Raw genomic sequence first — 27,154 nt, 5'->3', positions numbered from 1 at the left:
TCAGAGACATCCCGGACCCTGGCTTGGAGTTTGGTGACACAACACCTCCCTCTGTAACTGGATCCTTGACTTTCTAACAAACAGACCGCAATCAATGAGGATAGGCAGCAATACCTCCGGCACGATTATTCTCAACACTGGTGCCCCACAAGGCTGCGTCCTCAGCCCTCTACTCTACTCCCTATACACTCATGACTGTGTGGCCAGATTCTGCTCTAACTCCATCTACAAGTTTGCAGATGATACCACCGTTGTAGGCCGTATCTCAAACAGCGATGAGTCAGATACAGGAAGGAGATAGGGAGCTTAGTGGAATGGTGTCATGACAACAACCTTTCCCTCAATGTCAACGAAACAAAAGAGCTGGTCATTGACTTCAGGAAAGGGGGCGGTGTACATGCACCTGTCTACATCAATGGTGCTGAGGTCGAGAGGGTTGACAGCTTCAAGTTCCTGGGAGTGAACATCACTAATAGCCTGTCCTGGTCAAATCACGTAGATGCCACGGCCAAGAAAGCTCACCAGTGTCTCTACTTCCTCAGGAGGCTAAAGAAATTTGATTTGTCCCCTTTGACGCTCACCAACTTTTACCGATGCACCATAGAAAGCATCCTATCTGGATGTATCATGGCTTGGTACGGCAACTGCTCTGCCCAGGATCGCAAGAACCTGCAGAGAGTTGTGGACACAGCCCAGCGCATCACAGACACCAACCTCCGCTCCTTGGACTGTCTTTACCTCTCGTTGTCTTGGTGTAGCAGCCAGCATAATCAAAGACCCCACCCACCCGGGACATTCTCTCTTCTCTCCTCTTCCATCGGGTCGAAGATACAGGAGCCTGAGGGCACTTACCACCAGACTTAAGGACAGCTTCTACCCCACTGTGATAAGACTATTGAACGGTTCCCTTATACAATGAGATGGACTGTGACCTCACAATCTACCTTGTTGTGACCTTGCACCTTATTGCACTGCACTTTCTCTGTAGCTGTGACACTTTACTCTGTACTGTTATTGTTTTTACCTGTACTACATCAATGCACTTTGTACTAACTCAATATAACTGCACTGTGTAATGAATTGACCTGTACGATCAATTTGTAAGACAAGCTTTTCACTGTACCTCGGTACAAGTGACAATAATAAACCAATACCAATACCAAACACCTGGGAGGCAACATACCATCCGGGATTCATGCTCACGTCCACAGAACCTCCTGTCTGTTCCCCTGACTATCGAGTCCCCTGTCACTAATGCCCTCCTCTTCTCCTCCCTTCCCTTCTGAGCAGCAGGACCAGTCCCAGTGCCAGAGACCTGGCTTCTGCTGCTTGATCCCTGTAGGTCATCTCCCTCAACAGCATCCAAAGTGGAATACCTGTTCTTGTGGGGAACAACCTCCAGGGTCCTCTGCACTGTCTGCCTGTTCCCCTTCTCCTTCTCTCCCCTGACAGTCACCCATCTCTCTGCCTCCTGGACCCTAGAAGTACCTGCTCTAAGGGGGGGGTGACTGCCTCCCGATGCACAGCATCTACATACCTGTCTCCCTCCCTGATGCTCTGCAGAGTTTGAAGCTGCGACTCCAGCTCATCAATTTTGAGCTGAAGTTCATCCAGCCTCGTGCACTTACTGCAGATGTGGTCACTGTGCGCCACAGCAGGGTCCACTAGCTCCCACATCATGCAGCCGCAGCACATCATCATGCCCTCTATCTGAACTAGTTTTTTTTCCCTACCTAGCTGTAGTCTACTTAAAAATTTATAAAAATAACAGTAAACCTTACCCTTATTTACCAGCTACTCACCAGTGTTGTTGCAGATGGCCTCCGCCTCTTGATGCCGAAGAGAATAATAGATAAGTGGATCCCGCCTCGCCCCTTTACTGCCTAAACCCATTTGAGCCAAAGCCCAATCACTCTGCTACCTCTCACTCCGCTGCCCACTCTGACGCTGCCCGCTGGATATGGCGGTCTTCTTTTTAAACTGCTCGCGTACTACCCGCTTACGTCATGTGCCTGCGCAGTCTTGCCCCACTATGCCCGATTAGAGAAAAAAAGCACTTAGCTGCTCCAAAGTCCGAAGTTTGCTGAAACGACCCGAAAACGAAACTGCCGAAGTTGTCGCTTTTTAAACTGCTTGCGCGCTACCCGCTTACGTCACACGCCTGTGCAATCTTGCCCCACTATTCCCGATTAGAGAAAGAAAAACACAGCTGCTCTGAAGTCCAAAGTTCGCCAAAATGACCCAAAAACGAAATGGCAGATGGAATTTAACTCTGACAAACACAAAGTGATGCGTTTTGGGAATTTAAACCAGGGCAGGATGTACATGGTGAATGACAGGTCCTGGGGAGTTTTGTAGAACAGAGAGACCTAAGTGTACAAGTGTACAGTTCCCTGAAAATGGCCACACTGGTGAAGAAAGCAAATGGCATGCTTGCCTACATCAGACAGGACATTTAGTACAAGAGGTGGGACATCTTGTTACAGCTGTATTGGACATTGATGAGACCACACCTGGAATATTGTATGCAGTTCTGGTTGCCATACTAGAGGAAGGATGTGATTAAGCTAAAGTGGGTACAGAAAAGATTCATAAGATAAGATATCTTTATTAGTCACATGTATATCGAAACACACAGTGAAATGCATCTTTTGCGTAGAGTATTCTGGGGCGGCCCACAAGTGTTGCCATGCTTCCGCCGCCAACATAGCATGCCCACCACCTCCTAACCCATACGTCTTTGGAATGTGGGAGGAAACTGAAGCACCCAGAGGAAACCCACGCAGACACAGGGAGAATGCTGGGACTGGAGGGCTTGAGTTATGAGGAGGGACTGGATAGGCTGGAACTGTTTTCCCTGGAGCTAAGAAGGCTAAGGGGTTTATATAGGTTTAGAAAATCAAGAGGAGCACAGATAAGGTGGATGGTCAGTCTTTTCCCAGGATAATGGGGCATAGATTTAAGGTGAGAGGGGAAAGATTTAAAGGAGACCTGAGAGGCAAGTTTTTCCACATGGAGGGTTGTGGGTATATTGAATGAGCTACCAGAGGAAATGGGAGAGGTGGAAACAATTAAAACTTTAAAAAAAATATTTGGATAGGTTCAGGGATAGGTTTTGAAGGATATGGATCGAATGCAGGCAAATAGGACTAGGTCAGGAAGGCAACTTGGTCAGCATGGATGAGTTGGGCTGAAGGCTTGTTTCCATGCTGTACAACTCCATGACTCTATGGAACATTACTGGGTATCTTAAACAAAATATGGGAGTGAAACAACTGTGGATAAGTAATTGGAATGGTAACATTTGGATCTTTTTTGTTAGCTCACTGAATCAAGGCTAAGGAAGCTGAAGTGTTCTGAGTTTACAGTGCAGGGCCTGCCTTTCTGGATCCTATACACGTGTGCTAGCATCTGTTCCGAATGCTGCAAGCATTCATATAACCGCACTTGCTGAGGAGCCCCTCAAAGTGTCCTCTACCTCTGATTTTTTTTTGCAACCAACTGCAGTGTAGCTTAGGTTGTGAAATCAGTTCATCAGGCTCAAGCTACATGGTTCTGAGTTTCTTCCCTTGGAGTTCCAACTTGCTGTATTGCTGCACTATTTTTGAAACAGTTTATATCTTATACACAATGATGTTTCATGGCTTTGGCTCAAAGAAGGGTAAGAAAACCACTTACTGAATACCACCAAGTACCTTCACAGTCCCCTGACCAAAACATTTGGTGTTCTTTCATCTTGAATTTCGCTTATGGGGAGCAATGCTAAATCAAGGGCACTGAATGTACTCTATTCAGTGGATCTCAAATATACAGCAAGAGTGAATAACCTGGGGCTGCATACTAATACACATTCTTAAAAACATAAATAGCATTTTATATTTCTTTTACTTTAAGCACTGAGCACAAGAGAAAAGGTGTTACAGAAATGTTTATTCGTGGACATGGTTAGGCCACATTTAGTGTATTGTAATAAAAACAGAAAATACTGCATTTTCTGTTTCTGCTTCAGATCTCTGGATTTGCAGTTTTTGATTTACATTTAGTGTACTGTGTGCTGTTCAGAGTGCCCCAATATAGAAAGGGCATTAAGACCTTAAATAGCAAACCACATAGATTTGCCATGTTGACAACTGTTATAAGGAGGATAGATTTCAGATATTGTGACTATTTCCAATGTCCCAGAAAAGGGAAGAAGATTTATTCGAGTATGCTTCTCCTGATAAACTGGGCATGATTAAATAACCTGCCAGCCTTTCTGGAGGGTAAAAATGTCCTCAGTCGCAATGATTTTCAAATAGATTGCAGAAAGAGCACTGGTGACGTGAAAGACATAAACACTTCAAATAAGGTATAAGTGACAGCCATTACAGAGATTAATCAGGTGTCCCACAATATACCTGATGATAAATTTAATTGTCCAATAATAAACTTGACTTATAAAGTAAAGATACACATTTCGTATTTTTCCCATGATTAGGCTTGGTCTCCAAGTGCAAATTCTTCTTAAAGAACCTACAGATTCAACTTTAATGTAATTTGATTACTATTATTCACTGCAAGTCATTCTGAGACATAGAATATTTATCTAGAGATTCATCCTCACTTAACTGCACTAAACATTTAAGCCTGACCCAAGAAGTGACTGCAATTAAAAAAAAGAAATTGGAGACAGAGTATAACATGCTGACAAGATTAGTAACCAAAGATGAATTTCTGGGCAACTGTACTTTTAAAATGGAAATTATGCCTGTGCAAGCAACTTTGTCAATATGGAACAGGAAGCACAGATCAAGGATTTAGGCTTAGATCTGTTTCACTAGACTCCTGCTCAAGGTGCACATTATGCATGAAGATGTCAGCCTGTTTGACCAGTGTATATTGCTCTCACACCTCTGTCAATGAAATAGTATTCCTATTTAAATAAACTCAGTCCCATTCTTTGGTATATAAACAAACAATGTTAGAAATACTCAGCAGGTCTGGAAGCTTCTGTAGAGAGAAAATCAGAGTTAACATTTCAATTTGATGACCCATCATCAGCTCTGTCACCCAAATTTTGGCATGTGCATAAGTACCCATTAAGACTCTACCTCAAAAACTTCTGCACAACATAATACTACAAATTACTAGTAATTGTATAATGTATTGAGACTCCCCAGTAACCAAGTTCAAATACCTGGGCCAGGTCATTCTGGACCCTTTGCCTGGACTCAACATATGCTGTGATAGGATGCCTGCACATGCCTTTTTGAGATGGGGAGGGTTGAACAACCAGAACCTCTTCCCCAAGCAGCATTCCAAGAGGCATAGTTGGCTCCAACAAAGGAGTAGGCTGTGGTGTACCACAGAGGGCCTGCCCCAGAATGCCTTGATGGCCTTGACAGCTTGTAGTCCAAGGCCTTTGAAATGTTTGAAATGTCCTGAGCAATCAGATATATCCAAAAACTATTCAGAAAGATTTCAATACTTAGTAAAAAAAAAAGTTAATTAAAATACCACAAAATACCCACAAATAAATAAGAACATTAAAATACAGTAAAATAATTCCACTGGTTCAGTAAGTGCACTTGAATGAATGAGGTTGCTATCTGTGTGCCTGCCTTCCCTGGCATAAGGCCCAGATTCAAAGCACACCCAAGCTCTTTCCTCAACACCTCTAGGTTCTACCAGTGGGCTCAGTGGTGAGTCCAGCTGCTTGGCTAAGTGGGCCCCATGAATTTTTATGGAATTGGGAGCAGGCTGGGTCATTAAACTTGCTGTCCTTCAACAGCCCAAAGGGCAGCTAGGAGCCTTTCACTGGGGTGTAATCAAAAATGGTCAGTGGTGTTGATGTGCAAGTATAATTTTAAATGAAGTTGAATTATTTTAAATATCATTTATGCTTATGTTACATAAATATAAGATGAAGTAAATTAATAAATTGGTTTATTATTGTTGCATGTACCAAGGTACAGTGAAGAACTTGTCTTGCACCCCATTCATACAGATCAATTCATTACAACACTGCATTAAGGTGGCACAAAGTAAACAATAACAGAATGCAGAATAAAGTGTCACAGCTGCAGAGAAAGTGCAGTGCAGGTAGACAATAAAATGCAAGGCCATAACGAGGTAGATTGTGAGGTCAAGAGTCCATCTCGTCATCCTAGGGGACCATTCAATAGTCTTATAACAGCGGGGTAGAAGCTATCCTTGAGCCTGGTGGAACGTGCTTTCAGCCTTTTGCATCTTCTGCCTGATGGGAGGGGGGAGAAATGAGAATGTCCAGGGTGGGTGGGGTCTTTGATTATGTTGGCTGCTTTACCAAGGCAGCAAGAAGTGTAAACAGAGTCCATGGAGGGGAGGCTGTTATATGCTGAGCGCTGTCCACAGCTCTCTGCAGTTTCTTGCAGTCACGGGCTGAACAGTTGCTATACCAAGCCATGATGCAGCCCGATAGGATGCTTCCTATGGTGCATCGATAAAAATTGGTGAGTGTCAAAGGGGACATGCCAAATTTCTTTAGCATCCTGAGGAAGTAGAGGAGCTGGTGAGCTTTATGGCCATGACATCTACATGGCTGGATCAAGAAATTGGTAATGTTCACTCCTAGGAACTTGAAGCTCTCAACCCTCTCAACCTCAGCACCATTGATGTAAACAGGAACGTATGCACTGCCCCCCTTCCTGAAGCCAATGATCGGCTCTGTTCTGCTGATATTGAAGGAAAGGTTATTGTTATGATACTATATCACTAGGATCTCTATCCCCTTCTGCGTTATTTAAGATACAGCCCACTTGTAAACTTGTAGATGGAATTAGAGCAGGTCTGGCCTCACAGCCGTAAGTGTATAGGTAGTAGAGTAGGGGGCTAAGGACGCACCCTTGTGGGGCACCATTGTTCAGAATAATCATAGCAGAGGTGTTGCTGCCAATCCTTACTGATTACAGTCTGTTGGTCAGGAAATCAAGGATTCATTTGCAAAGGGAGGTGTTGAGTCCCAGGTCTAGGAGTTTGGAAATGAGTTTGCTTTGAATTATAGTATTAAAGGTGGAGCTATAGTCAATAAACAATAGTCTAATGTAGGTGTCTTTACTGTCCAGATGCTCCAGAGATGAGTGTGATCAGATTGTGCTGTTTTAATGACAGGCAATCTTGACTGTATAAATTATCTGGCACTAATATCTAACTAACTTGGTATTCTGGACTGTGCTCTGGGCTTCTGGATGAACTGAAATGAAACTCAAGTTTCAAAAGCATAACAAAATATGTATTCACCTAAAATAAATAAATAATGCTCCTTTACTGTGTTCATCTCATCAACTACTCTTAGAGGAAAATCAATCTACAGAATTTCAGAAATAGTATTTAAAAGCTAAATCTGAGACTCTCCACTTTTCAAAATAAAAATGAATAGTTTTTTTTTGAAACTTTATAAATATATATTCAAAATCAGGTACCATATTTCTAATTTCATAATCAGCCCAAAAATAAGATTGCTAAGATTGGAAACATATGGGTACTAAGCATTTAGCTTGAAGTATTCTACCATATTAGCGATCTAACAAAATATCATTGATCTTACTTTTAAATATCTGTAGTTGTACCTCTACCTTGATGACTACCAATGGGATACATTTCTACTTAATGCTGTAATTAATTATGTTTTTCCATTAGATCACTATATGTGAGGTTAGACAATCTGAAATAATTATTTCACATCATGTATTACACAGGCCTGTGTGGAACTGGCTTATATTCAAAGGTCATCTTTTCAAAAGAGGAGCCTGTATATAATCATTAGGAGTGAACCCTAATTGATGATTGGGGAGTCGAGCTCTGGGGTTTGGCAGGTTAGGTAGAGACAAAGCTAGGTTGTGTAGAACCAGGGTTTACAGTCTCAAAATAAGGGGTTGACCGTTCAGGATGGAGACGACATGAAATTTATTCATCCAGATGGTAGTGAATCTTTGGCATTCTCTACCTAAGAGGGCTGTGGAGGCATACTTCAGAACAGAGATTGATAGATTTTTAAATATTAAGCAAATGAAAGGATGTGGAGTCAGTGCAGGAAAGTGGCACAATAATGACCTTATGGCATGACAGAGGAGGCACAAGGGGTCAAATGGTCCACTCCTGCTTTCGTTTCTGATGCTTATAGATTCTAAGGCAGGAATTTTTGGAATGAGGTTTTGGAAACATTTCCAAGTGCAAAATGTAAAGGCTATTTGGAACTCTCTTGCAGGTGGCACTTGATGTTTGGTTATCTGAAACTGGTAGATCTTCCTTAACTGATACTATTGGTTTGGTTTATTATTGTCACATTACTGAAACACAGTGAAAAGCCATCCAGACAAATCATTCCATAAATAAGTACATTGAGGTAGTAAGAGGGAAAACAGAATGCAGAATATAGTGTTACAGTTATAGAAAAAGTACAGTGCAGGTAGACAAATAAAGTGCAAGGGCCACGACGAAGTAGGTTGGGAAATCAAGAGTTCATCTTTTAATGTATGAGAGGTCCATTCAAGAGTCTTAGTGGGATAGAGGTTGTCCTTGACCTTAGTAGTACATGCTATCAATCTTTTGTATCTTTTTCCCGATGGGAGAGGGGAGAAGAAAGAATGACCTGGGTGGGAGGGGTCCTTGATTATGTTGGCTGCTTTCCCGAAGTAGCGGGAAGTATTGACGGAATTAATGGAGGGGAGGCTAGTTTGCATGATTGACTGGGCTACGTTCATAGCTCACTGCAATTTCTTGTGGTCTTGGGCAGAGCAGTTGCCAAACCAGCTGTGATGCATCCGGATAGGATGCTTTCTATGGTGCATCTGTAAACATTGGTGAGAGTCATCGGGGACATGCCAAATTTCCTTAGCCTTCTGACGAAGTAGAGGTGTTGATGTGCTTTCTTGGCTGTAGCGTCCACATGGCTGGACCAGGACAAGTTATTCGTGATATTTACACCTGGGAACTTGAAGCTTTCAACCATCTCCGCCTCAGCACCATTGATACAGTCAGCGACGTGTACTCCACCCCACCTCCTGAAGTCAATGACAGCTCCTTGGTTTTGATACTCCTACCATGGGAAGGAGACTGGTGATTTATCCTATCTGTGCCTCTCGTAATTTTATATACTTATAGCATGTCACCTCTCAGCCTTCTTCGTTCCAGGGAAAACAGATCCAGCGTATCCAATCTCTCCTGATAACCCAAACCTTCCAATCCAGGTAACATCCTCGTGAATCTTTTCTGCACCCTCTTTTGTTTAATCACATCCTTCTTTTAGTGTGATGACCAGAACTGCACATAATTCCTTAAATGCAGCTTAACCAATCAGCCACAGGTGTATTAATTGTTACCAAAATCATTTAATAATTAAAGATCCCATACATAGGATCCAAAAGTTTTAAGCAATTGTTGATTTTGTATGCACTTGACTTCAATCTACTTTTGATCACTGTGTACTATTTTATATTAACTATGTTGGAATAACAGAAAATTGTATCATTAATATTGCTCAAAGGAATTTCAAGTCATTAGTAATCCATCTAAGCCACTGAAAGGGTCTTTTGGAGTGTGGTTTAGTCGGCATTATGAACATACACATCTAGTATAATACATAAAAATTATCATTAAAAATTTGAAGTGGCATGAAACAACAATAGACATGACACAAGCTAAACAGCGGCATGCTACAGGCTATGCTAAGCAACCCCACAACCAGCAAATCAGACAAAAATTTTTTAGCTTTGTTGCATCCAGCCAGAAGGTGTGCTGGATAATTGAGCATCTGATGGGAGGTGAGAGCTCCATGAACATACTCAACCTCGAGGATGGCAGAGCTGCTTATAAAAACCATTGGTGCCCCCAATGATCTGAAAAGGCAAAATCTCATGCTGAGTGGTGTCATGGGTATCAAAGATTACATTATCAACATTATCATTCTGAATTGAATGTCTATTTTAACATATATTTGCACACAAGCTCCTTCATTCTGTACTCCTTGTATCTCTCCCTTGCACATATTTTCCAGAGGGGAGTCTTAGAACCCAAAACGTAAGTGTGTTTGGCAGGCACGGTAGTGTAGCAGTTAGTGTAATGCTATTACAGCACCAGCGACCCAGGTTCAATTCCGGCCACTGTCTGTGAGGAGTTTGTACATTCTCCCCATGTCCGTGTGGGTTTCCTCCGGGTGCTCCGGTTCCCTCTCACATTCCAAAGACGTACAGGTTAGGAAGTTGTGGGCATGCTATGTTGATGCCAGAAGCATGGCAACACTTGCAGGCTGCCCCCAGAACATTCTACGCAAAAAAGATGCATTTCACTGTGTGTTTCGATGTATATGTGACTATTAAAGAAATCTTATCTTACCTTATCCGATGGCTTGACCTTCTCAGCCCTGACCTTTAAGTTAAACTTTCTGCCATCCCACTTCCATTCCTGATCTTTGAGTCAGACCTTGCACCCCCAGAATTTGAGTTACTTACCCTGACCACAGGCTATAATCCTCACCCTAAGGCTGCCATCCCTTCCCCTCCCCTTCCCCCCCCCCCACCCCCACTAATGCCTGGCATTGGAACCAAGGACATACTTTCTACTAAGAGGGTGTAAGTCCCATTCAATAACCTAGGACACTCCTGAAATTTGCAGCAGTGAATACACAACCAAAGTAATAATTATACCCAGCTAGGCTGCCCAGTCTATTTGTTTCTAGATCTGCCTTGTGCTTTGTTTTCCTGTCTTCTGTCAGTAGTACTCTTCTTTTTGTTTGAAATGGTAAACCAGCAATGATATTGAAGACTAGCACAGTGGATTCACATCTCTTATGACAATATCTTATGCTGCAGCATTACAATCACATACCCATAGCAAATAAGATTATATTGTAATATTACCTGTCAATACTAACCATTCAATTGTTTCAATATGAAATTCAAGTAATTTGTGTTTGGTGCTTTACCACAAAACATATGGTAGAACATCCATTTATGGGCAACAAAGTGAAATTGCTCTATTTTCTAAAATAAATGTAATATTTTACTTCGCTTGAATTTACTGCTGAAATCAAATAACCTTCCAAGAGAAAGAATCAATAAAGGGAAGAGTCCTCCACAGTAACAGTCTGTAGTTTCTGCTGAAGCTGTGCAGTTGTCATGCTCATCTACTAATCTTTTCAAATGACTTTCAGGGACCGATAGCCCAAAAGGTAGTAATTTCACTCTAAACTTTGCATAGAGAAATTAATAAAGATCACTAGGTACATTAAAAAAATTAAACGGCAGGTAAAACTCTAGAAAAATGGCTTGTATACAAGATCACAGCTATGAATTTGAGTTATAAAGACTCAAAGTCAAAGCAATTTTTTTCAGAAAGTCTGTAGAACTTTGTGGCAAAGTTTAGTACCAGGACCCATTTAGAAATTGGACAAAATAACTAGGAAAACATGGGAATTATCCAGGTTTAGAACTGATCCTTTCCAAAAATAGGCTTTATCAGTGTTGGTGGAGTACTGATTGGACCTATGGTGGTGTCACAGTAAAATATTTGTATAATCTCATTCCCATTGAATTATGATTGAAAGGTTTCATTTGAAAAATGCTGAGGTTAGCAGAAAATAAGGTAAATTGCATATTTTTAATTCTTTGTATTTTTCTTAATGTGTTTAATTACTTAAAAGTGATATAAGTGGTTTGAGTTGGTTTATTTCATAATTTTAATGTTGATTACTTTTTAAATGTTTACATTAATTATTTTATTCCTAATAGTTCAGAAATCTGGTTAGCTTTGACAGCTGGCAAAGCTGGAGCAGGACTGTGACAGCACCAAAGGTTTCCAGAGTTTTGTGGGCAGAATTTGTCTGTCTGTTAACATCACTGCAACACATTTGAAGTCCTGCTTCCACTCGGGATTATCTCTCAACCCCAGGCCTGCAGGAACAAACAATGATTTGGCAAAGGTAAGTCCAGGGGAATGTGAAGGCAGTCAGGAAGTATTACTGGTGGGTCCATGTCAGTAAAATGTAGGTCAGTGTTTATCTTAATTAATTAAATGGACTCTGAATTCTTCAGTTTTGTGGTTGTGATGACTTTAAGGCATTTGGACTCTGGGTGTTGTTAATGACACTGGAATAGGCTGCTGTATTTGGAATAGCACCATCTATTGTGTGGAGGGCTACTCAATATTGATAACAAAGATGGCTGCTCTCACAGTCTGTAAATGGGGAATTACCTTATGATGACTTAGGACTTTGCTTGTTTAGATCACAATGGGTAAATATAAAACCTATAAAATGTAAATTGAATTTTGGCTTTTACAAAACTGGCAGATTTTATTTTATTTTATTGGCCAAGAATATTTTTAAAAGTTTATGTGTATTTGCACCTATGCATGTCACCAGTAAAATACATAACAGGGAGGAATACTATGGGAAATCACTTTTTCTCCACAGTATAACTGCTTCAGCTGTGGCTCAATGATAAACACCCTTGCCTCTGAATGAGAAGATTGTGAGTTCAACTCTCAATATGAAGACTTGAGCACTTAAGAGGTACTGTGTTTATGGAAGTGAGATGTTGAAATCCTTTTCACCTTCAGTTGCAGTGGTATATACAACAGTTTAAAGTTGATCACTTTTGGAGGAACATAGTCAAGTTTTAACATGTGTGCATATGTTCTTAACATGAGATGATATTCCCAATGCCCAGTTCTGATAGCCAAAGATATCGTAATGTATTATCTGATCATTTTCACCATGATATTTGTGAGAGCTTGCTGAGGGAACTTTGGCTGATATGATTTTTGTTCATTGGAAAAGTATGTCATTGATGGTAAAGCACTTAAGAATACCTTTAAAGGGATATCAGGTACTACAGAAATGCACATATTTTTAATTGCAGTTCACCAGTTGCACTCAGTTTACTTTGACTATTCTCCCTCAAGTTGTTGCCTTTGCAAGGCCGTTTCCTTTTTGATTGTTCTGGAGTCAGGATATTGTCTTGTATTGCTGTATGATTTAAGCTGTGCAGATACATAAGGCATCATTTAGATTCATTTTGGAATGGTGATAAATTGTCTGCTTCACATAAGAGATGCTCTTTATATAACTGACATTTTTGAAATGATTGCTGCCATTGCAATCAGCTGCTCTTTATATTAGCAAGCAATCAACCTAGTCACTTAACAGCATATTATTATTTCACTGCATGGATGTTTTTTTTAACAGAAGCTGATGGCTCTCTCTACTTTTATATCTTATTGTTTTCGGTTGACTCCAGTGTAATTGAAAGGACAGAAACTTCTTTCTTCATTTCCCTGTTCCCAGCTTTACCTGGAACAAGGGCAGGATTGAAAGCAATGAGTAAGACTCATTGCAAGACAATGAGCAAGGGCACGCATAAAGCATTTAAAAATAAATCTTTTGAAGTTGCTGGAAATTTTATGATTAAATTGAAGCAAAACCCAGATCATGCAGGTAACATTAATGACTGGGATATTCGGCTATTAGCAGGTCATCTATGCTGAGTTTATTTCCCTTTTATTCCCTGGCCTGTCATGTCAGCTCGTGGCTTAGCTGAATGAGTTTTATTAGTCTTAATTCAAATCAAGTGAAGAAAAAGGCATTTTGTGCTAAATATCAAGAAGGGGAAAGGGAAATTGACATCGTCCAGGTCTCCACACAATCTAAAGCAATTCCACCAAAAGTCAATATCCAACTTAACAGTTGTGGATTTGTCAGCACCTTTGTTCCAAAGCTTGTTTGAGGTCAAGTTTCAAGGAGTTTGAGTCTAGACAACATATTATGGAAGGCACCTGACCTCAGCATGATGTGTGTGGACTTGAAACATTGGTAAATGGTAAATTGGTTTATTATTGTTACAGGTACCGAGGTACAGTGAAAAACTTTGTTTTGCATGCCATCCATACAGATCATTGGACCCTCAATGTGTCTCCCTACCCAATATATTGTGCTATACATTACTTTCAGTTGCACTGGTTGCAATAGTGAATTAGCATCAAAGATACAGAAGTCATTCAAAGCATTAGAGCTATTGAATAGTGTTTACCCTGGCAGGGTGACGATCATCTGAGGAAAGTGTATTTGGTGCAGAGCTCTCATTTGGTACATAAGAAATACAGAGATGTTGCAGTAAGCCACTTAAGTAATTTGGAGCAGTTGGAGCACCATTGGATGCATATCTCAGCAACTACATGCTGAAAAAGTCGATCACTCTCAGTTTTAGCATGGTCTGGAGTTTGGCAGCCTGCCCAGTTGTGTTGCCCAGTTGTGTTTCCCAGTGTCAGCAAAGTGTCCCTTTTTTAAAGTGAGGAAGAACAACAAGCAAGCAGATGTGCTCCTGGTTCTTCTGACACTGTTTGATGATGGTCATTGCGCTGTGCTTGGAGCTTCAGTTAATGTTGGTATGAGCAGAAACATGTGGTGCACCAATAATATCATCACTGAGTACCTGACACAAGAAAATGTCTGATTTGAATTTCACACATATCTTACACACATAGCTGCCCTGTTTATTTTTGCAAATGGTATGACTTCATCCAAAAATGATCACTACAATGATTTACTCCAGATAAAAGTCATTTTGGATCACATAGCACTTAAAAAGCCAGTGCTACCCAAATCAATTTTAGGTCTTTTTTTTAGTTCATGTAAGAATCCAGAAACTTCTTTTTTCCAGAAAACAATTTGCTAATTGTTGAAGAAAAAAACAAAGCAGCTGCAAATAATGGAGATCAAAACTCTGCAAAGCCAATGTCATAAATAGAACAGTTGACAGGAGGAGGAGGCTCCAAGGATATCTCCATCCTTAATGATGCCAGGTCCCAGCATATGATTTCTAAAGAAAAGGCTGAAGCATTTGAACTGTGTTCAGATGCAAGTGTCAAACAAATGATCCATCTCAGCTTCCTCCTGAAATCCCACCTTCACATAAGTCAGTCTTGATTCACTTCACATATCAAGAAATGACTGAGAGTACTGGATAGGGCAAAGGTCACAGGACTAGTCAACATGCCAGTTGTAATATGTTCTGGAAAGACCTGCACCTCTAGCCAAGCAGTTACAACACTCCCATATACCCTGTGGAGTAGAAAATTGCCAGGAATGTCCCATAGCAAGAACAAATCCATTTTGACTTATTACCATCCATTCAGTCTGCTTAAAATCTTCCCCAAAGTGATTGAAGCCATCGTCGATTGTGCCATCAAGTGGCACTAAATGGTGTACAGTTTTGGTTAAATTAAAATCAATGGACATTAAAGGGGAAACACTGCAATGGCTGGAGTCACACCCTGCCCAAAGGAAGATGGTTATGATTGTCACAGTTCAATCATCCCAGCTCCAGGACATTGCTGAAGGAGTTCCTCAGAGCAATGTCCAAGGCCCAGCCATCTTCAGTTGCTTTGTCAATAACCTTCATTCCATAATATAGTAAGAAGTGGGTCTGGAACCAAGTGGTCCTAGCAAAAAATGAACTGTGTGTTGGTGAGTAGATTGTTGGTGAATAGGTGCCACTTCATAAAACTGTCAGATGATGGCTTCCGTCACTTAAGTTATGTCTGAAAGTAGACTGATTGGTTTGGATTTGGTGGAGCTGGAACAGGACTTAGCTGAGCAATTTTCCACATTGTGGAGGAGATGTCAATATTGTATCTGTACTGGAACAGCTTGGCTAGAGGCACAGCTATTTCTGAAATGGAGGTCTTCAGTACCAGAGCTGGGACGTTGAATGGTCCCATAGTTTTTTCTGCACCCAGTGCTTTCAGCCATTTCTTGATATCATGTGAAGTGAATCAAAATTGCTGAGAAGTGGCTTCTGTAACAGTGAACATGTCAGGAGGAAGCCAACTGCATCCAAAAATACAGTATTAAATTAACGCTATTTCCAACGCCCTTTTTTAACTTAACATCACCTCTTTTGATCCTTTTACTCGACTTTGTTGTAATCCAGGGTAAGTGGGGAAGCTTTCTCCAAATAAATATTGGTAATACAGAGGCAAGTTTTTGACTTCGGTTCCCATCAAAAACTCTGTTCCTTAATAACAAGCACCAACCTTCTCCCTGGCAACTGCCTGAAACTGATGCAGAGTCTTTGCAACCAGAATATTATATTCCCAAGATGAGCTTTGTCCAACATTGTCCAGCTCATCCATTAGAGAAACCCTTCTCCACATCTTTAATACCTCCGTACTTAATTACTAGCCATCCTGCCTTGTTCAGTCCTCTCCAAACTGAAAGTCTTTTGCCATAAGGCAGCATCTATGGAAAGAGAAACAGTCTGTGCTTTTAAACTAAGGCCCATTTAACATATTGTTGCAGACCACAAAGCTGTGGTATAATTGAATGTAACCATAAAGTATAGCACAATGCCCCCAGTCACTGAAACCCAGTGCTATGCTTTGATTTACTGGGACTCAGTGCTACACTCAGTCAAATGCTGCCTTGATGCCAAGCCAGGTCACTCTCAGCTCACCTCCAACACTCAGCTGTTCCATCCATTCTTGGACCAATGCTCCAGGCCTGGCCATGAGTGGAAATAAAAGAAAATCTACAGATGCTGGAAATATGAAATTAAAAAAAACAAAATGCTGGAAAATCTCAGTAGGTCAGGCAGCATCTGTGAAAAGAGAAACATTTAACATAACTAAGGCCCACTTGCCCATCTCTAGAAAGCTCCCTCCCAGATGCTTTCAGTTATGCAACAGTTTTTTTAATACAATCCATTGTCATTAAAATCCAGCACCACCCCTCCTTAACTCTGTAATCTCCCTGAAACGTGGTTATATTTCTGTGATCCACTAATATTTCATTAACTGTTCCGTCAGTGGCAGGTATTCCTTCGGCTACCAATGCTCCCCGAACCCCTGTGACAACATCTCTCTTTTTTGATACTCTTTAAAATCTATCTCTTTGACAAGTCTTTGTTCATCTGCCCTGATACGTCATTTTTTGGATCTACGATCATAATCAGGTTTCATGACATTTTCATGAAATTTCATGACAAATTTCATGACATATGTCGTGAAATTTGTTGTTTTGCGGCAGCAGTACAGTGCAAGACATAATTACTGTAAGTTATAAATAAATAGTGCGGAAGAGGAATAACGAGGTAGATGTTGTTTGATAACGTTCTTGTGAAACTATTGGATGTTTTGCTGTGTTAGAAACATGATATAATGTGTTGCAGCACATTAAAGTCAACAGTGCTGAATATAAAGTAAAGCCTTTGGGCATTCTACATAAACTCCAAATATTAGCAAATGCAGCAAATTCTTTATTCCAACAAAAGCAGGAAAAATCCATTCTATTTAATTAACATTCCAGTGTGTTCGTCTCAGTCATTAGTGAGAATGCAGTCAAGCAGCACTCACTCTCCAGTGACATCACTGATGCTTATCTGCGGTTTTGCCAGGACCACTCATCTCGAATAATAAAAACAGAAAATGCTGGAAAAACTCAGCAGGTTAGGCAGCATCCATGGAAAGAGAAACAGTTAACATTTCAGGTCTTCAAGTCACACACTATCCTGACTGGGAAATGTATCACTGAGCCTAAGTTATGGAACACACTACCCAGCTCTTTGGGAATACCTTCACCAGAAGGACTGGAAGTTCAACTAAGTGTCTCACCATTACCTCTCAAGAGCAATTAGGGGTGGGCAATAAATTGCTGGCCTTGCCAGTAACACCCACATCCTATAAATCAATAAAAAAATGTTCATTTAAACCATTAAGTTGTAGTCAATATATGTTCATTTAAACCAATAAGTTGTAGTCAATATATAAGTTGCTTTTGTTGCTTTTAACATCTTAATCACAAGTTTTAGAAAGGCTCTTACTTATACCTGTTTTTTCTCCATTTTTGCTTGTTCCTTAAAATTAATTTGGGTAGTGACAGCTGCAGACAATATCAAGGTACCAAATAGCTATGAAGAACAGTGGAGGATCCAAACTAAAAATAGCAAGAGTACAGCATCAATTGGCAAACTCAACAATTCTTTCAAGCTGTTCAAACAAAGTATTCACAATCCAAACAAGAAAATATTAAACTGAAGTTTAATTCTTAGAAACTATTTGATTATAAGTCCAGCAAAGTTTCTGTTAAATAATTAACTGACAATGAAATATTATAAAGGGAAAGCACATAGTTGAATTGTACCAGCATTAAATTGAAAAGAACAGCAAATAGGAGAAGCAACAATTGTACAATGTACTTTAACAATGAGTTGTGAAAATAACAGCCTATAAAATTGGGCTCAGAGATGTCCACTGTTAAGGTACAGCAGGTTCCAAATCAGTTCTAATATGATGATCTTAAGAGTCATAGAATCATGAACTTGTTAAAGCCCAAGAAGTACATTGCTAGCTTTTTGTAGAGCAGTCCCATTCCCCTACAGTTCATTTACAACCCAACATATTACTTTCCCTCAAATACCTACTGTTCCCTTGTATAGGCCCTAATTGTTGTTATTTCCATTATAGGAAATGATTCCTGATCATGGTCAACATCTGCATTTGAACAAGTACTATTTTTGTCACATCTTTCCTCCCCTCTGCCCCAATTTCCTGGATCTTGTGTCTGTCACTTTAAAATTATGTTGCCTCATCTTTGAACTGTCTGCTAATGGGACAGCTTCTCTTTATTTACCCAATCCAAACATACACCATAGTCTTGTACACATTAATCAAATCTTTCGTCAATGTTTGCACGAAGGAGAACAAATTCATCAACACTGATCAGGGAATTCATCAAGTCTCCAATATGACTTGAGATCCCTCATTCCAGAACCATTCTAGTAAGTGGTTGATGCATGCATACACATGTACGCATCAGTGGCGCTGGCTGCCATATTAGTCAGGGTAATGGCATGTGCACAGCCAATACCTGCCAGAAGTGCACAGAATAAACAAGTCGTGGTGCCAATTGTTGTGAAACGTAGTGTTCAGCAGCAGTAAGAACCACTCCCACCAGCTTTATTTAATGAGATCTTCTTGCAGTTTAGTTGCAGGTTGATTTCTATTGGCACTTGCTATGATTTAAGTCTTTAGTGCTAATTTCTGCAGGGAGTGATATGTGGGTGTTGATGAACTTTGCCTTGATGAAATATCTGCTCAAACCAGTTGTTCCCAGACATCTTGTGGAGCAGAAGAAATTTTTCACAGATATCCATAATCAATGGCAAACACCCTCACCTCTGACCATGAAAGAAGGAAGGTCATTGAAGAGAAACTGAAAATAGTTGGACTTTGGAAATCACCCTGAGGAACTCCAACATCAATGTCCTCGAGCTGAGGTGGTTGGCTTCCAGTGACCATGACCCTTAACCAATGTGCCACACAGCCAGTGAAGAGTTTTTCCCAGCTCCATCATGACAGCCTCACCGCTCTCCGCTTCTTTCTTGACCAGAGGCACAACCAGTCCCCTTCCACTAACACTCTCCTCCGCCTGGCTGAACTTGTCCCCACTCTTAACAACTTTATTTTTGATTCCTCTCACTTTCTGCAGACCAAGGGCATAGCTATAGGCACTCACATGGGCCTCAGCTATGCCTGCCTTTTCTTTGGCTACATTGAACAGTCTCTGATCCAAGCCTACTCTGGTCCCATTCCTCAACTCTTCCTCTGCTATATCGACGACGGCATTGGTGCCACCTCTTGTACCCATGTGGAACTCGATAGTTTCATGACTTTCGCCACTAATTTTCACCCAGCTCCAATTCACTTGGACTATCTCTGACACCTATCTCTCCTTCCTTGATCTTTCCATCTCCATCTCAGGAGATTCCTTATCCATTGACATCTTCTACAAACCCACGGATGCCCACAACTACTACGATTACAGCTCCTCCCACCCTGTCTCTTGCAAGGATGCCATCCCTTTTTCTCAATTTCTCTGCCTCCGCTACATCTGCTCCCATAATGAAGCTTTCCACTCCAGGACATCCGAGATATCCAAATTCTTTTCTAACCGGGGCTTCCCCCCGACTGTGGTCGAGAGAGCTTGCACCCGCATCTCTGCTATTTGCTGCACCTCCACTGTCACACCCAACAGGGATAGGGTCCCCCTTGTCTTCACATTTCATCCCACCAGCTTACGTGTCCAACATATCATTCTCCGCCATTTCCAACGGGACCCCACCACCAAGAATATCTTACCCTCCCCACCCCTTTCTGCCTTTTGCAGGGACTGCTCTCTCCGTGACTCCCTTGTTCACTCCTCCCTCCCCACCCATCCTGCTCTCACCCCAGTAACTTTCAACTGCCCCCCCATAGGTGCAACACCTGCCCCTCCATCACCTCCATCCAGGGACCCAAACAGTCCTTTCAGTTGAGACAAGAGATTCACCTGCACCTTCCATAATATCATCTACTGAATTTGATGCTCCAATTGTGGCCTCCTCTGCCCTGGTGAGACCAAATGCAGACTAGGTGACCGTTTCACAGAACACCTGCGCTCTGTCCGTAATAGCGATCTGCATCTTCCCGTTGCCAGTCACTTCAACTCCCCCTCCCACATGATCACTGATATATCAGTCCTCAGCCTCCTCCACTGCCAGGAGAATTCCAAGTGCAAACTGAAGGAACAGCACCTCATTTTCCATCTTGGAACCTTGCAGCCTAATGGCATGGATATTGAATTCTCCCACTTTAAGTAATCCCCACCCCCATTCCCCAGAAAACCACCCCACCATGCTTCTTCTCTTCTCCCCTTCCCTAGCCTCCTTTTTTCCCCTCTCTCTTCTTACCTTTTACCCATCCCCTGCTGGATCTGCTCTCCCCTCCTCCCCGCACCTGCCTATCACTATCTCTTACCTGCATCTACCTTTCACTAACCTGTGCCCACCCCGCCTCCCATCTTTTGTCCACCTATTACTGCTCTGCTTTTCCCTCCTATATATTGGGCTTCCCCTTTTCCTACCTTCGGTCCTGAAGAAAGGTCCTGGCCTGAATTGTTGAACACCTGCTTTCCTCCACGGATGCTGCCTGGCCTGCTGAGTTCCTCCAGCATCATTGTGTTTTTCATCTAGATTCCAGCATCTGCACTCCTTTTGTTTCTCTTTCCCTAATCAGTGTTGACTTCAGTTCTCTTTGGTCCCACGCTTGGTCACTACTGTCTTAATACCAAAAACAGTCAATCTAACCTCACCTCTGGAATTCAGCTCTTCTGTTCATGTTGGGCCAATCTCTGATGGAGTAAATTAAACCTCTGGGAATAAAGCTGGACATCACTGCTTATTTGTGAATAAATGTTGCTTGATACTGATGACTCCATTCTTTCTTTAATGAATTTTATTATGCTTCTGCCCTACCTTAAATGTAAATATACTTCTAGCAAACTGTGAATAAGTGGTGTTACAAAAAGCATTAATATTACCAAATATTATGTTATAAATATTGGGATTGCCATTGTGTCTGTATTACACCCATTTGTGTCTATGGTACAGTTCTTCTAATTAGATTGCTTTGCTGGTGGAGGCAGAAGGGAAATGCCTAAAGTACCTTCTGCGTGGTGAATGCACTCTCCATAGGGTGTAGGCTTTTGAAATAGCCTCTAAAATGACAGTATTTGTCTGTGACACTACCTTTATCAAACAGAAAGTGCTGGATGTACTCAGCAGATTGGCAGTAAATGTGACAGGAGAAATACATACTGTGTGGAATAACATTTACAATCAATTAGCAAGGAAGCATCTGATTGTTTTACAACGATTTTCTTTTGATTAACAATATATTTTATCCTCTGGTGTTGGAGACACTTCAGGAAGCACATATATTAGAATACATCTTGATGTTGTTGCATTGTGTACTGTTTTCAACAATATTTAGGGCACAATCTGAAAATTTTGAGACTATCCTAAAATTTGTTGCAGATGGTTATGTGTCACCACTGATGGTTGCTTTGTATCTGACTCAGTGTTATACACCAGCTCAAGATCCCTGCTGGCAGATTCAGTATGTGTGTTGCTAAATTTTAATTACTTTTTAACTATTAATAGGCTAAAATGGGATTTATCATTTTCTTCAGATTGCTGAAAGGATTTATATAAATACAGCTATATTGACCCAGCAAGATTTGACCTCCATCTGTACTCTGTTAACTGAACTTTAAAAGCAGAGTTAGGGAAGTTAACTTGGCCCAGTTCCTGTGGGGGGGCAGGGGCACGGGAGAGGGGAGAAATTAATCATGGAAACCATTTCTGATCCCTGTTGAGCAACAGCTACTAAAGTGCAAATGTTCATGGAATATGACTGTACTCAGCTGTGCTGCTTCCCACAGTAACATAACTTGCCAAAGCAGGGTCTAGGCTGAGACATGAAGATTTCAGTACAGTATTGTGGTTATTTCACTGAGCTATTAAATCAAACCAATGATCTCAAGGCAAATTTGAAATCCACCATTGAAGATGAATTAAATTGAGTGAAATATGAAAAGTGGAAAAGAAAAACTAGTACTAGTAATGGGGACAATAAAATAACCAGTCTTTCATATTCCAACATATTCACTGGGGCATGTTAGGGAATTCCTATCCAAATTGGTCTGAATGTGAACCCAGACCCACAGTAATATATTTCTTCAGTGCCCTTTGAAATGGCTGAATGAGCCATTCAGTCCCAGTGCAATTACATATAGGCAAGAAATTACAACCTTGCCAGTGACCCCTGAAACATTTAAAATGACTGCTAGAATATATGTACCAAAAAATGGAGCATGCAGTTGTTTTAACAGCAAAAAGGATGTTGGAAGGTACAGAGATCTTCCCCAAATTTTCTTTATCATTCCATTTATGAATGGGCTTGACTTTCTTAAAGTTAAACATTGAAAATGCTAGAAAACTGAAATAAAACAGAAAATGCTGGAAATAACCACCAGCAGGTGAGGAAGCATCTACTGTATAGAGTGAGAAACAGAGTTAATGATTTAGGTCAATGTTCTTTCATCAGAACCTTCTGAGTTTCTTCTTGATTTTCCCAGTTGCATTAGTGAAATCTGACGACAAATGAGCAATTCAGCATTATAGATCAGAAAATTTTAAAAGTAAGTCACAATTCAGAATGCATAGGTGTTTCACTAATGTTAAAATTACTATCCCAAAATTGCTAGCTGTGAAATCTGTAAAAAACATAAAAATAATTAATGTCAATAACCAGGGCGCCAGCAAAAGGAGATGAAATAAACAAAATCTTTATTAAGCTCTTTTGTAATGAAAATAATGAAACTGGGCAATCTTAAAACTCTTAATAAATTTCCTCCATTATGACGTAACAATCTCAAAACATGAATGGTTTTAAAAATAGTCATGAATTATTTTTGTATTATTCGGAACAATTTAAGTTTGTGCATAAATATACCTATCAAACATTATAAAGATCACGGCATTCTAAAATGGAAATAGTTTTTTTAAAAATCCAAGCAAGAAAAAGTTTTCATTCACCTATCCAGTAAACACTGAAGAATTAGATTTGGCTTAACCTGGTTCACTTATCATATGAAACAATGGGATAGTTTTAATTTACCTTTCCCAAGGAGAGACTGATAGTGTCAGAATGGCTATTCTGATGCCCTTTTGACAGCTCACTGTCTTTGAACTGGCCTTTGAACTGCCCTTTGAACTGCTTTTGAATGTCTCTGATAAGATTTTTTTAAAATCAAGAAACAATGTTTAGGTGATAGAAGCTAATTAAAAACAGAACAGGGCCGCACAGGAACAGGTCCTTTGGCTCACCATGTCTGCGCTGAGCACAATGCCGAATTAAACTAAATCTCTTCTGCTGGTACATGATCCATAACCCTCCATTCCCTGCATATTCATGTGTCTGTCTAAAAGCCTCTTAAACACCACTCCCCCCCCCCCCCCACCTTAAATGCACGTCCCCTAGTACTTGACATTTCTATCCCGGGAAAAAGATTCTGACTGTCTATGCCTCTCATAATTTTATAAACTTCTATCAGGTCTCTCCCTCAGCCTCCAATGCTACAGAGAAAACAACCTAAGTTTATCCAATCTCTCCTTATGGCTCATGCCCTCCAAACCAAGCAGCATCCTGGCAAACCTCTTCTGCACCCTTTCCAAAGCCTCCACATCCTTCTTATAATGGGGCAACCAGAATTACACATAATACTCCAAGTGCACCTAACCAAAGTTTTATATTGCTGCAACATTGACTTCCTTACTCTTATACTCAATGCCTCGACCAATGAAAGCAAGCATGGTATACACGTTCTTTAGCACCCTATCAACCTGCGTGGCCAATTTCAGGGAGCTATGGACTTGGTCCCCAAGATCCCTCTGTACATCAGTGCTGTCAAGGATCCTGCCATTAACTGTATATTTTCCCCTTACATTTGACCTCCCAATGTGCAACAGCTCACACTTGCACAGATTAAACTCCATCTCCCATTTCTCCACCCATATCTGTAGCTGATCTATATTCTGCTGTATCCTTTGACAGCCCTCTACACTGTCCACAACTCCACCAATCTTTATGCAAACTTACGAATCCACCCATCTACATTTTCATCCAAGTTATTTATATATATCACAAACAACATAGGCCCCAGTATCAATCCCTGCAGAACACCACTGGTCACAGACCTCCAGCCAGAATAACATCCTTCCACCACTACCCTCTGTCTTCCATGGATAAGCCAATTCTGAATCCAAACTACCAAGTCACCATGGATAACCACCTGGATCAGCCCACCATGAAAGACCTTGTCAAATGCCTTGCTAAAATCCATGTAGAACACAACTACTGCCCTACTCCCATCAATCACCTTTGTCACCACCTCAGAAAACTCAATTAAGTTATTAAGACATGTCTTGCCCTGCACAAAGCCATGAAGACTGTCCCTAATCAGGTCATGCTTTTCCAATTGCATGTAAATCCTATCCCTAAGAATCTTCTCCAATAGCTTCCCTACCACTGATGTGAGACTCACTATCCTATAATTTCCTGGATTATCCCTATTTCCTTTCTTGAGCAAAGGAACAGTGAGCATAGCAAGATCTTTGTCGAGGCCCCAGCAATCTCCTTTCTAGCTTCTTTCGGTTACCTGGCATATATCCCATTAGGCCCTGGGGACGTCCACCTTGATGCTCTTCAAAAGACCCAGACCCAGCACCACCACCTCCTTGATTTCAAAATGCCCGAGCACATTAGCATGCCCCACACTAACCTCATTATCCTCCATGTCATTCTTCTTGGTGAATACCAAAGCAAAGTACTTACTTAGTACCTTGCCCACGTCCTCTGACTCCAAGCATAAATTCCCTCCTTTATCCTTGAGTGGTCCTAGAGAGTCATAGAGTAATACAGCATGGAAATAGGCCCTTCGGCCCAACTGGTCCATGCCAGCCACAGCATCCTTCCTGCTAGTCCCAGTTGCCCACATTCAGCCCATAACCTTCCAAGCCCCTCCCCTCCATGTACCTATCCAATGTTGCAATTGTACCCGCCTCAACCACTTCCCCTGGCAGTTCATTCCAAGTACTTGTCACCCTCTGTGTAAAGAAGTTACCTCTTAGGTCTCTTTTAAATCTCTCCCCTTTTATCTTGTATCTGTGCCCTCTAGCTTTGGACACCCCAACCCTGGGGAAAAGACTATGACCGTCCACCTTATCCATACCCCTCATGATTTTATAAATTTCTATGAGGTCACCCCTCATTCACCTACACTCCAAGGAATAAAGATCCAGCATGGTCAACCTCTCCCTATAACTCAGGCCTTCTTGTCCAGGTAGCATCCTCGTAAATCTCTTCTGCACCCTCTCCAGCTTGACAATGTCTTTCCTACAACAGGGTGATCAAAACTGTACACAATACTCCAAGTGCTGCCTCACCAATGACTTGTATAACTGCAATGTAATGTCCCTACTCCTAACCTTGATGCCCTGACTGATGAAGGCCAGCATGCTAAACGTCTTCTTCACCACCCTGTCTACTTGGCGGCCACTTTCAGTGAACTGTGCACTTGTACTCCCAGGTCCCTCTGTTCCACAACACCCGTCAGTACCCTGCCATTCACTGTATAAATCCTACCCTGGTTTGAATGCCCAAAATGCATCACCGCACACTTATCTAAGTTGAAATCCATTTGCCATTCCTCAACCCATCTCCCTAACTAATCAATATCTCCTTGCAGTTCATTGTAACCTGCTTCACTATCAACAAGACCCCCTAATTTAGTATCATCAGCAAACTTGCTAATCATGCCATGTACATTCATATCCAAATCATTTACATACACAATGAATAACAGAGGTCCCAACACTGACCCTTGGGGCACCACACTAGTCCCAAACCTCCAGTTGGAGAATCAACCTTCAACCATCACCCTCTGCTTCCTATCATCGAACCAATTCTGAATCTACCTCGCTAGCTCCCCCTAAATCCCATGCGACCTAATCAGATCAGCCTGCCATGCTGGACCTTGTCAAAGGCCTTACTAAAGTCCATATAGACAACATCCACTTTCCTATCTTCATCTATCTCCTTAGTTACCTCTTCAAAAAAAACTCCAAAAGATTCATCAGACATGACCTCCCATGCACAGTCCTACCCTCTCCCTAGTTATCCTCTTGTTATTAAAGTAAGTATAAAATGCCATGGGATTCTCTTTAATCCCACTTGCCAAGGTTATTTCATGGCTCCTTTTGGCCTTCCTAATCCCCTGCTTGAGCTCTTTCCTGCTATCTTTATATTTCTCAAGTGTTGTGTCTGATTTTTAGCTTCTGAAGCTCACATATGCTTCCTTTTATTGACTAAATTCATAACCTCTCTCGTCATCCAAGGTTCCCTTACCTTGCCATCCTTGTCCTTCCTCCTTACTGGAACATGTAAGTCCTGAGCTCTGATCAGTTGGTCTTTCAACAACTCCCACGTGTCAGATGTGGACTTGCTTGATAACAGCTGTTCCCAATTAACTCCCCTAGCTCCTGTCTAATAATCTCATAATTTGCCCTCCCCACTTTAGTATTTTTCCGTAAGGTCCAGACTTATTTTTATTCATTACTATCTTAAAACTTGAGGAGTTGTGATCAGTTTTCCCAAAATGCACTCCCACTGAAAGGCTAGTCACCTGGCCAGGCTCATTTCCAAAACAAGGTCCAGTATGGTCCTTCCTCTAGTTGGACTACCAACATACTATTTCAAGAAACAC

Source organism: Pristis pectinata, chromosome 1 (assembly GCF_009764475.1).
Source record: "Pristis pectinata isolate sPriPec2 chromosome 1, sPriPec2.1.pri, whole genome shotgun sequence".
Classification (NCBI taxonomy): Eukaryota; Metazoa; Chordata; class Chondrichthyes; order Rhinopristiformes; family Pristidae; genus Pristis; species Pristis pectinata.
The sequence above is the reverse complement of the archived record's forward strand: the minus strand, read 5'-3'. Positions refer to the sequence as shown.